Below are 12,845 nucleotides of genomic sequence, written 5' to 3'. Positions count from 1 at the left end.
CCGGTACATGTGTGTGCGCTTTACCTGTTGCCCCCTTGGTTTTGTGCCTCCCTTTAGCCCGGCGTTGGGAATTGCCCATTGCTCCGTGTTTCCTGTCCCAAAACATCACCTCATCCCAAGGTTGAAGCCACCGGATTGACAATGACTGAGAGTGTGTTGGTGCGTCTATGTGTGTGAGCACGGCAGCGCATGCATGTGCGTGTGCCCGCCTGACACGGAGTAGTCGGCGAGACTGAGTCTGTTTATTTGCGTGAACGTGAGTGTGTGAGGGTGCGTGTGTGTGTGTGAGTGCGTGAAAGAGAGAGAGAGCATGCGCCCAATCCAGTTCGATTCCAGCCAGTCAGAGTACAGGCTCTGCGTTCATTTCATTGAGAGCCTGGGAAGGCTGAACGTATATGGATGTAGGGAATACTGAAACGAGGAGAAGGATGGAGAAAGAGAGAAAAAGAGGGAGGGTGTAGACAGAGGAGGGAGGTGAATGCTTTATCACCACTGAGTGAGTCTGAGGAGAGGTGGAGCTGCTGCGGTTGGAGGGGAAAAGAGAAGCACATAGAGAGAGGGGCGACAGAGGAGAGATTCTGTGCACATGAAGAGCATTTTCACATGCTGTACTGTGACCATCATTCAATGTTTTCTTCCCAAGAATTTAAAAAAATAACACCACATTTTATGGCAACCAAACTAAACAAAACTGAGTCACAAAATGGGAAAAGAGGAATAGTTCACCCAAAAATGGCAAGGCTGTATGACCTGAATGACTTTCTTCTGTGGACCGTGGAGATATTTTGAAAAATGTCTGTTTTATTTTCCATACAATTAAAGTCAATGTTGTTTGGTTTCATTATATGGACAAAACAGTTCTTCAATTCAATACGTTCTAAATCAAAATCTCAACTGCTTGTTTATATCATCACAAAATATAAAGTATATTATCAATCAGTTCTTTATATGAAGTTGGATATATGAGTGTATACACTATATAGCAAATCTAAACTGCTTGGTTGCTTATATCATAACAAAATGTAAAGTATATTATTGCCCAGCTCTAATCTGCTAAATGTGAAAATACCTTCAAAAAAGTCATGAAGATATTAAGACATTATTAACATTAACCTTAAGGATTTTCTATAAAGCTGCTTTTAGACAATGTGTTTTGTTAAAACCCATTGTTTAACTTGACTTTTGTCAGAAAATCTTTAATAATTATGCAAAATAATGTGTTAATGAAAATGTAAAAATACAAAAACATTTGTGTGTTATGCTCAATCATGTCTTAAAGTCACGATACAATGAAAGTAGCAAGATCTGTAGAAGATCTGTTCTTCTGTATTGTGACATACAACTGAATGATATTGAAAATGCATGGATATTCATTGGATGGAGGCTGATCTAAATGCCATCCTGCAAAGAGACAGGAAAGAAACAAGGTTTTAGTGGACCAAATGATTGGAGAGGTCTGCCATACGTCACCAGATAGAAGACTGTTGTTTCAGCAGAAGATTGAGTTGAGACATTTTGATTAATTACAATTACAAGGTAAAAAAACCAAAAACAAAAACAAACATGCATTATGAACGGATGAATCGTTCACAATAAAATCAATAGCATGCATTTAGGAAATAGACTTTAACCTTGTTTTCATTTTCTGGCATTTTGTGAGACCTTTTTGTATTTATTTGATCTGCTTTCACAACATTGTACCACAGTCATGCCAATGAAGACTACGAGAGAGTGAGAGAGAGATGAGGGTGGGCATGATAGAGAGGAGGACAGAGTAAGGAGCAAAGATGCGGCAAACAGGGAAAGAGTGAGGGAAAAGAGAGGGAGAGAGAGATGAGAATCACAAGAGGCAGAGAGCTGGAAAGGAATATTGAGAGGAGGGGAGGTGGAAGGAGAGAGAGCAGATGTGGTAAGTAAAAACAGGCGCTATAGGTGAGAAAGGCAAATAGAGAAAAAGGGTGGCTCTTGGTGAGGAAGGTGTTGTAATGCAACGGCAGTGATAGTTCGCCACTAAATACAAGCACACGAACACAGAGATCTGCTACATAGGAGCTAGTGTATTTGTACGAGTTTGTTTACTGGAAAGATTTGTGATTGGTAGAGGAAGGATGCTTCCAAGGACAGATGACTGTCAGCCCACTTTTTCCTGAAAAGGATGAGATAGGAACTGAGGGATGGAGTAATAAATAGCAGAGGATAATAAACGAGTGTAAAATCCTGTTTTAAGCCTAGGCTGCTTGTTAGAGCGGCTTGCTGTCCGAGCTGCTGACTGGCTGCACACACACACACACACACACACACACACACTGCAGTGGAGAGGGCAGGTCCCTCCCTCTACTGCAGACTGGAGGTTTAGCATTCAAAGCCACAACACTGTTCTCCATTATCAATTCATCACAGACATCTGTCTGGTAAACATCACGTGCCCCACCCCTTCACACACACACACACACACACAAACACTCACACAGAGGTCACATCTGCAAATATGTACACTCACCTGCTCACACAGACCAAAAGATGCAGTGAGATCGATACACACTCTCATGCCGTCATACTTGCACATTTTAGCACACACACACACACACACACAGAGATGCAACTGCCTTCTTGCAAAATAGATTTAAGACCGGAGGGAATGAAGAATTTTTAAGAACATATATTTATAAGAATATCACACACAACATCATGTATGCTGTGAATGAACACAAAATGTTAATCTACACATACATTTATAAAATGAAAAGGCAGGTCCACACACACACACACACACACATCCCTCTCTCTCTCTCTCTCTCTCTCTCCCTCACACACATAGTAGCACAATTATTAATCAGCAGAGCCCACACTCCAGTGACCAGAGCCTGCCTCCTGCATGTTGATAATACACACACACACACACACAGAGATGTTTGTTTTTGAGAAAAGTGGGGACATCCCATAGGCGTGATGGTTTTTATACTGTACAAACTGTATGTGCTATTGCCCTACACCTACCCTACACCTAAACTTAGCCCTCACAGGAAACTGTGCATTTTTACTTTCTCAAAAAAACTCACTCTGTCTGATTTATAAGCGTTTGAAAAATGGGGACATGGGGCAATGTCCTCATAAGTCACCTTCTCCTTGTAATACATATGTCATACCCATGTCAATATACAAATGGATGTCCTTATTTGTCACAAAAACGCACGCTCGCGCACACACACACAAGTTTATACATTTATTGTTTATATATAGGTTAAATGGTATTTTCTATGTCCTAACCCTTACCCTTAAACCTAACCTAACATCATCAGACTGAAATATAAATATGATTCAGCTCATTTATGAGCATTTGTAACATAACATTCAGGTTATATGATTATATTTTACTTTATTAGTGAAGCCATTTGCCCCTTGATAGTATAACCAAGCTTGTACACACACACACACACACACACACACACAGGGAGTTGACATCTCTAGCAGTGTGACATTCTACACTTCCTTTAAATCAATAGTAAATTACAAATTTGTGGTTGAACATAAAATCTAGTGGTTGACCGATTTAAGTTTTTTAAAAGATAATAAATAACACAAGCATAATACTTACTGTAATTAAATTTGTATTTATTTTACATAATATCTACTAGAATAATTAAAAATAAATAATTTGAAAATGAGCAAATTTGAAAACTTCTACTACTTCTAAAACTTCCTATTATGGTGTTTTCAAAAATAAAGGCATAAATAAAAAGGAAGTAAACATTCTAACTGTGTACTCAGTAATCTGGTAAATCACTGCTAATAATAAATTCTCAAATAAAGACCAGGCAAAGCTAAATTTTCATATGGCACACAGTGAATATAACATCAACTTGAGACAGCGGGAAACTTCAGGTCACCAGGCGTCCCAGGACAGTTCAGTATTTCAGCTCTGATTTCTTTATTGCTGAGTAATAAAGTAGTAGTCTTACTCCGATACACAAGAGTAGTCTAATCAAAGGTAGCCAATCACAACACAATTCCTATTGATTAACTTGCAGTTAGTGAAGGGTGGGATCTAGAGTCAGTGATAGACACAGCAGAGGAGATCAAGTTGGACATGAAGATATCAAAGAAGCGCGTGTACATTTAACGAGGATCTTTTAAATGTATTTAAACTTAAAATTAAGATAAATTAAGATATGGCATTTGTGGAGCTCGCTTTTCCACTGCAGAGGCCATTTAAACGACAATATCTAATACACTTCCACTGGATTCAAAATTCAAATCTCAGGCATTTTATAAAACACTCATACCTGTAGGCACTCTCCCCCTCAAACCCAAACACAGACAGGGTTTACTCTTTCACCTCAAAAACCATGTCAATGTTTCCAGGACCCTCTGCATTGATCAAACAGCCTTCCTTTAAAAACAGGAGAGCGAGGAAGGAAGGGGCAGAGGAAGTGCTCAGGCAAAAACTGGCTTAGTTGTTGAGCGCTCTGCACAGGGCAATCTGAGGTCAAACACACACACTGACAATAACGTTACCTGAGTAAACACACACTGCACAATTACACACACAAAAGACTGTTCATGGATTCATGCACATTCATACCCACTCATGAATACTTATGTTGCTGTTACAGTGGAGTTCAAAAGACCGAGACCACATTGAAAAGCTGTGATTCTAATTTGAGCCTGGAATTCGACAGAATGTTTTAGGATTTTGAAACATTTAAAACTAAGAAACATGAAACAAATGAATTGGAAATATGTGACCATGGGTCTTGAAACCAGTCATAAGTAACACAATTGTAGCAATAGCCAACAATACATGGTATGGGTCAAAATGATCGATTTTTCTTTTATGCCAAAAACCATTAGGATATTAAGTAAAGATCATGTTCCATGAAGATATTTTGTAAGTTTCCTACCATAAATATATCAAAACTTAATTTTTGACTAGTAATATGAATTGCTAAGAACTTAATTTGGACAACTTTAAAGGCGATTTTCTCAGTATTTTGATTTTTTTTGCACCCTCTGATTCTAGATTTTCAAATAGTTGTATCTCGGCCAAATATTGTCCTATCCTAACAAACCATACATCAATGGAAAGCTTATTTATTCAGCTTCAGGTTTCAAAACATTTACCCTTATTACTTGTTTTGTGGTCCAGGGTCACATATTTCATGTTCTCACATTTCTATAGGCAACTAATCAAATAATCGAATCACATTGATCTTGTGACTCTTTGTCACATACAGTAAAAGGTCAAGATGCTTTTTGGATCATTCTGGAGAACATGATCATCAGGTTTGACACTAACTTTTGGAGTTCATGCAGCTCGAGTGCTGCTGCCATTAAAGAAATGAGGGACAAATCTAAGACAAACAACAAATGTTTATATCAATTTCACTGTTGAGACCACACTGAATGATATATATCAGGTTTTACTAAGGCCTGCCTGTTCACACGAGAAGAATATTCAGTGCAAAAATTTGGTCTGATAAACATTTTCATTTGAATGAACAGCTGCTGATTTGTCTGTTCAGGCTAAACATGAACATTCGCATACTGTCAATGTGACAGATTTTTTTATGGAGAGGTGTTCTAATTTTTTTTATGGATAAAGCTGGTCAACCAATGAGATTCAAGCTTTTGGTCACATGCTGTTACATAAAACAAAGGCTTGGTGGTGGCGCTTAAGAGCAGACTGTTTTGCTAAGTGGCAGTAAATAATATGTAACCTGGTGTTTGAAAATGACTTCATTTGGATTTAGCAGAAGAAAGTCATACAGGATTGAAACTAAATGAGGGTGAGTAAATTATAACAATTTCAGTTCAATTTTGGGTGAGCTATCCCTTTAAAACGCACAAACAAATCGTTTTGTGTGTGCAATGAAGTGACTAAATGGGAATAACTCAACACTAACTGCAGTACCTGCAACATTAATCAGCACATCCTACTGCTACCAGAAGCCATGTGAACAGCACCTCCATCTCTCTACTCAAGTGAAGCTGAAACATCACACAAAAACACGCTTTCACATCTTACTGATTACAGCTCTCACCCTCTGTTCTTTTCACCTCATTACATCACATGAAAGCAGATGAATTTCTGAATCCAAAGATACACTCTTAAAAGTGCTGGGTTATTTCTGTAAACACATTGTTGGGTTAATTGTGCTGGGCCATAATTCTGGGTTGTTTGAGGTACTGTAAACACACATTTGGGTTGTTCATGCTGGGTCAAATGGACTGCAAGGGGTTCTTCACTACTGAACACCGGGGTCGAATTTTCTGGATTCTTCACTCGTCTCGTCGTCAGACGGTCAAGCAACTCGCAGCAAGCAGGATTATAAGGTAAATTCATATGATGATATGATTATTTACCTCTATTTTTAATAAACTGTAGTTAGAAAACACTGATTGTGATATTTGATCTGTGCTATGCGGGTTAATGTTAGCGTTATTCTGTGAATGAAGTAGACGCCTACATTTTTTGTGTGCAAAGTTTTATATATTTTAACGCCTCATGGAAAAGGTATGCACTATCGTTAGGTCAGAAATACAGAGGTAAGTTCAGTTAGCTTACTGTCTGTGTAACGTTTCTGTATGGCTTTGTAATGTTTTGTCATAATTAGATCATTTTGTACTAAAATTGATCTTTTAAGGTCTTTTTTTTCCAAGTAAATGTCTGTGACGTGCCAAATCCTACAACTTATTTTCGCACTCTTTTTTCCTTTTTTTGCATTAGCTACCCTTGACGTTAACCCACGATATTACAGGTATGTAATATTATTCTTAAATATTAAATGTAACGTTATCTACAGTTTGTAAATTTAGACTTAATCTCTCATGGTGTATGAGGTCCTTTTACTCTTCCTCTGTTTTATTGAATGCTTGTGTTGCTTTAATCAGGACACAAGAGGTTTATCCAGGTTAACAGTAAGTTAGAGAAGCCTTGTAATGTGTTCTTTATATGTTACTGTTAGAAATAATAATTTCTATTTGAGATTGATGAATAATAGGCAGATCACTGGATTTCCAGGCTGGCATACTGTATGGTTTTACTAGCTTTTAACCCAGTTTTTCATCCTTATTTTACTTAATCTGTTTTGCCTCCCCCCCCAAAAAATGAGAAATGGTGGATTTGCAGCAATGGGTCACAAGCAAAGTTACAAGCATCCCAGAAATCTTGAAGGAGTTCCCCAGGCTTCTAGAAAAACTTGGCATGGTAAGAAATAATTTGGTTTCGTTTACAGAAATTTGAAATGGTTAAAATTTTGGCGGGGTTGTGCAGATAGACGATACAGTGTATTGACGATAGTCAGATATCGCTGAGAGCTGATGTCTTTGTCGATAGTCAAGGTGATATTATAGGAGCTGCCCCACATCTTTAAAATTTGAGCACATTGTTTTCTGTGAGCGTACACAGCAGCAGCACCTCTGCCAGAACGTCACTAACATCAACATATTCCTAATAATTTACATTATGTTTGTCTCAGGAATCATTCATGTAGGCTGACTAAGTCACACTTCAGCCATGCCATTGTCACATGGTCTGCCTGTGTCATTTGTTTCTGATCCAATCTATTTAAATCCAATCCAATCCGATCCAAGCTATTTAAAGGAATGAAGACATTTTCACAGGAAAAGTGTTTCAATATGTCGTTTTGATTGTAAGATCAGTTTCACAGCTTGCACTGTATTATTCTTATGGTTTAGATGCTAAAAGGGAGAGTGCTTTCAAAGTCCTGCCCACTCTGCTTCCCCAATCAATATACAAGAACGGAGGAAAGGTCTTCAGACGCACAACCACAGAATCCTGGAAGTCATTCATTTGATGTACAACCTGTACGTTTTTTTTACTTGTTCTACTCTATACACAGCACTGTGCAAAAGTTTTAGGCCACTAGTTTTAACAGTTAAAAATGGTTTTAAGTCAGTTATTTCTATCTTTGCTGTAGGAAATATCAGTTTACATTTCCAAACATTCATTTTGCCATTAATTGTAATAATCCAGAAAGATTTTAGTGCTCCACACAGAGATTTGATCTGATCATCATTCAGTCTGTCTGGAATGACATGAAGAAACAGAGACAGACTAAATCCAGAAGAACTGTGGCAACATCTCCAAGATGCTTCAAGAAACTTACCTGCAAAGTTACAGTGCTGTTAAAAGTTTTAGACACTTGTGAAAAAATGCTGTACAATGAGGATGCTGTCAAAAATTATGTCATAAATAGATTTTCTTTATCAATTAACTTCTATTAACTAAATTAAATCAACATTTGGTGTGATCATCCTTTAAATTTAAAGCAGCTTTTGCCTTCGGTGCACTTGAGCAGAGTTTCTCGGGAGCTTTGCAGGGAGATTTCTTGAAGCATTTTGGAGACGTTACCACAGTTCTTCTGGATTTAGTCTGTCTCAGTTTGTTCTGTTTCTTCGTGTCATTCCAGACAGACTGGATGATGATCAGATCTCTGTGTGGAGCACTGGCTGTTTTCAGACTCCTTGTGCAAACAAAAATCTCACTGGATTATTACAATTAATGGGAAAATGGATGTTTGGAAATGTAAACATATTTCCTACAGACACATTACAGCAAAAGATAGAAATAACTGACTTAAAATCATTTTTTTATTTAACTGACTAAAATATATATATACACATACATATATTGGGGGCTTTAAATACCCCATAATTTATTAATTTATTCCATGTTGGTTGGATGAAATTTAGGTAGACAACCAAGAAGTGCCAGTAAGCAGAAAGAAACCTAAATCAGTAACAAATATTTTGTTGGAGCAACCTTTACCAGACCCAGTTCACAGGAAAACCCTGATGGTTTGGCTGTTTTCCATAAAATACACTTAAACGTTAAGTCAACTTAAATGTTACAACTTGTAAAAATGTAAGTTATGTTGCAAGACTAAGTGTTGCGTAATTAACAGGTGGGGACCAACATGGTGATGCATTAATGCCCATTTTGTGCCTTGGCGACAAGACAACAACATCCCACACCTTCGCAATAACATCTTCCTTCCTGGGAATTTCTCCAGCATACAGTATTTGAGGGCAACAGTTTTTTTCTGGCCACTTGTAATGTTTAAATTTTTTGTCACATGTATTGTTGTATGTGTTGTAGGTCTCTTTGTTTGGCTTAGTTTTAATGGCACAATGTTTGGACTGATTCTCATGTGGCAATAATCAATTTCTTAGTGTCATGATACTGCAATGTTGAAAAAGAATAGGAATCTACAGTACCTAGTTTACAAAGCTTTGTGTTTTAAAGAAACTGATCTACAAAAACCGTTGTTTTATTTGTCTGTAGGGGTTGGATGTAATGTGTAACAGTAGCACCCATTCAAAAATGTTTTTAAAAAGAAACGTTAAAACTCATTAAATTGATATTTACAGTTGCATTTTTTTGTTGTGTAATTGTATTACAGAAAAATAATAATTTGACATTCCTTTGTGATTATTATTTTTTATTATTGGTAATATTGGTAAATATAAAAGTAGCAAGGCAATGAGACAACAAATAACCCAATGTTTAGGTAATGTTTAACCCAGCAACACAGTTAACCTGACCCACTGGTTGGGTCAAATAAACAACCCAGCATTCTGGGTCAAATGGCTCAACCCAGCACTTGGGTCAAAACAACCCAGCGCATGTTCTGTCCCATAGTTACCCAGCGGCTGGGTTAAGGTTGGGTTATTTTTAACCCAGCATTTTTAGAGTGTATGCAAATGAGCAACATTTTAAAAAGGGTCAAAATCTTCCGATTTCAAAAGTCAAAACTGCTTTCCGGCGCTTCTCACTGATGCTGAATCTACTTCTATTGATTTGTATGTCCAAGTGGACAATTGCTTATACAAGACGAGGGTAAACAAAGCTGATATCTTATATAGACATTGAGAAACAGTAAGGATGATTGGAGTTGATACAGTAACAGCTGTCTATGACTTATCACTGTACTACAGGGGGTTATCCTGCTCTCGAGCTGAAAGTGACAGCTGGCTTCACAGCTGCACTGATCCTATTGTTTTTCATCTGGTGCTGGACTGGAGAGAGTGTGAGAGTAAGATGAGATCAGAGCCGCTCTGCTGCTGCCATCTCCTCTTGTCCTTTTCTCAGACCACACAATTGAAGAGTGACCCAAGCGAAAATATGCACTTTCACTGTAACTTTCACTGTTTCACTGTCAGAAAACCAGGATTGTTATTGCTAACTAAAACTAGGGTTATGTTCATGTATTGACTTGAGCTGGAATTAAATAGAACAAAATATAAACGTTAGATGAAAACCCGTTGCCTTGCCAACTAACTAAAATTTTAAAAACCTGAAGTTGATGTACTGAAATTACTAAACCTGAAATAAAAATAAAGTTAATGTATAAAACATTATATTAAAAAATGAATAAAATAGAAATTAGGAAATTAAAATTATTAAAATGTAAATGAAATAAAAGCTCATTCAAAATAAATACTATTACATTATGTAAATAATACTAAAATAACACTGAACAAAACCTGCTAAATATCTCTTCTACTGTCCCTCTAAACTCTGAAATCACCTATTGTATTGTTTTGTTTTCTTATGGAGTTAATAAAAATCAGATAAAAATGATGAAAGCGGCCCCTGGGGTCTCACATTTCCTCTCTGGAACGTGAACTGTAGTCGGCACATAAAGTCCACCGGTGTGTGCGAGCACCTCTGCCATCAAATGAAATGAGCTAACCAAATCAGGCCTATTTACTCCATAGAATAAATAAACTACTGTCTTACTATATCTAGATTGGTGGCTTTTTCCAGACAAATTGAATCACAGACACGGTGCTGGAAGCAGAGAGTGAAAAACACTGGTTGATGGATCCAGGAAACAGAAGGGGATAAATCAGGTTTTACAGTACCTTAGTGCAGATCCAGAGCGTGTTCAGATCAGTACCGTCAATCCACAATATCATTCAGCACCAATCCTACCCTACTGTCACTGAGAGGTGTGTATGTATGTGTGACGGTTCATGTTTTATCATCAGGAAGCTGAATCTGGAGCAGCGGACATCTGGCTGCAGATTGAGATTTGGAATAATTGGCTGTGGATTAATAATCCGACTCAATTGCTGGCAGCATAGAGCAGCAAGAACATGGTAGATTACAAACCCTAACTGTCCATCCACCCGCTGGATCTGGTTTTCAGACTCTCTTTCATCTATTTATGTATTTCAAACTCTCTGTTCATTCTATTCATTTCATATGATTATTCTGTGCGTTCGTCTCTTTTAAACTCCTCCATGCAGCGCTGGATTAGGGGATTGTAATTCCAGCTAAACTGCTCAGTTTATCTGAATGAGAAGGAGGAGTGTGTTCTGCATGCAGAGCAGGGGAGGTTAAATGGGACATCGGTTTTGTCATTCAGCTCGCGCTATGATAGGATGGAGAGAGCAGGGTGGAGCGGCTCAAATCCTACATCAAAAGTCTCTGTGCAAACGAGGATGGTTGACATGCTGCCAGAGACGGAAGCACAGGAAGATTTGCTTCTTGCAAGCAAAAACAGCCGACAATACAGCAACTGTGTGGATTGATTGACTGAATGACTGACTATTGTTTATGGGCTGATGATAGATGCTCGAAACTTAAAAGTGGAAATATGGGCTCTGACTCATGTCTGTCTGATGCTCAAAATGGGGGATACAAAACACTAATTTTATAAAGCAGATACATTGGCAAGAATGGGAATTAATGCAGATGTGTCTGGAAAAGAGGAGTTCTTCCCAGAAAATTAATTATCTAGATCAGGGATTCCCAAAGGTTTTCATGCCACAGACCCCAAATATAATGATACCCTTGTGTAAAGGCTCATTTATAAATGTACAAAAGGAGAAAAAAAATTATAATAATACAAAAAAATACAAAATTTAAAACTTGCAAGAAATTACAGTAACAATTTACTTAAAGCCTTTATGTATAATGCATTATAAAGGGTTATTAAAGGGTGTAAGGCATTATAATTAATGTGCATAGAAATACATTATGTCTTGTCGTCAATCATTAGAAATTAAAATTAATAGTGTAACAATAAATTGATAAGTGTTGATATGTATTGTAATTTCATTCATGAGATTGTACAATGCATTGGTGCATTACAAGGCATAATTAATGCATTAGAACTACACTGTAAAAAAAAAAAAAACTTGAGCCAACTTAAAATTTTAAAGCAACCAGCTCTTTGCAGATTTTTGAGTTCTCTCAACTTATTTTTGTAGGAGATTCTCAACTTTTTGTTGTATAAACAACAAGTTGAGAACTCAAAAATCTGCTGAAGTTTGTTGCCTTAAAATTTGAAGTTGGCTCAACTTTTTTTTTTTTTTACAGTGTAGTTCTAATGCATTAATTATGCCTTGTAATGCACCAATGCATTGTACAATCTCATGAATGAAATTACAATACATATCAACACTTATCAATTTATTGTTACACTATTAATTTTAATTTCTAATGATTGACGACAAGACATAATGTATTTCAATGCACATTAATTATAATGCCTTACACCCTTTAATAACCCTTTATAATGCATTATACAGAAATTACTACTGCATTAAGAAAGAATGCATTAAATTGATCAAAATTAACATTAAAGACAATTATAATGAATACAATTACAATAAAATATAATTACAAAATCTCAAATAAATGCTGTGCTACTTTTGATAACTGGAAAAAACTATCAGTTTCCACAAAAATGTTAAGCAGCACAACTGTTTTCAAACTTCAGCCTTGCCATAAAATACATTTTATATAATATAAGATTTTATATATAGAAATAATACTTTTAATTCAATTTTAGATTTTTTTATTTTGTATG

The 12,845-nt window shown here is 36.8% G+C and overlaps 1 protein-coding gene across 2 annotated transcripts in view; it reads right to left on the bottom strand.

Moving 5' to 3' along the window:
- LOC306874893 (NHS-like protein 2) overlaps positions 1-12,845 on the bottom strand; it is a gene marked incomplete at its 5' end in the record, with an annotated part of 82,660 nt that overhangs the window by 33,998 nt on the left and 35,817 nt on the right. The gene's annotated exons all lie outside the window — the stretch shown is intronic.

This window comes from Barbus barbus (genome assembly GCF_936440315.1).
Source record: "Barbus barbus genome assembly, chromosome: 1".
NCBI classification, from domain to species: domain Eukaryota; kingdom Metazoa; phylum Chordata; class Actinopteri; order Cypriniformes; family Cyprinidae; genus Barbus; species Barbus barbus.
Note: the sequence above shows the minus strand (reverse complement) of the source record. Positions and strands in the feature narration are given on the sequence as shown.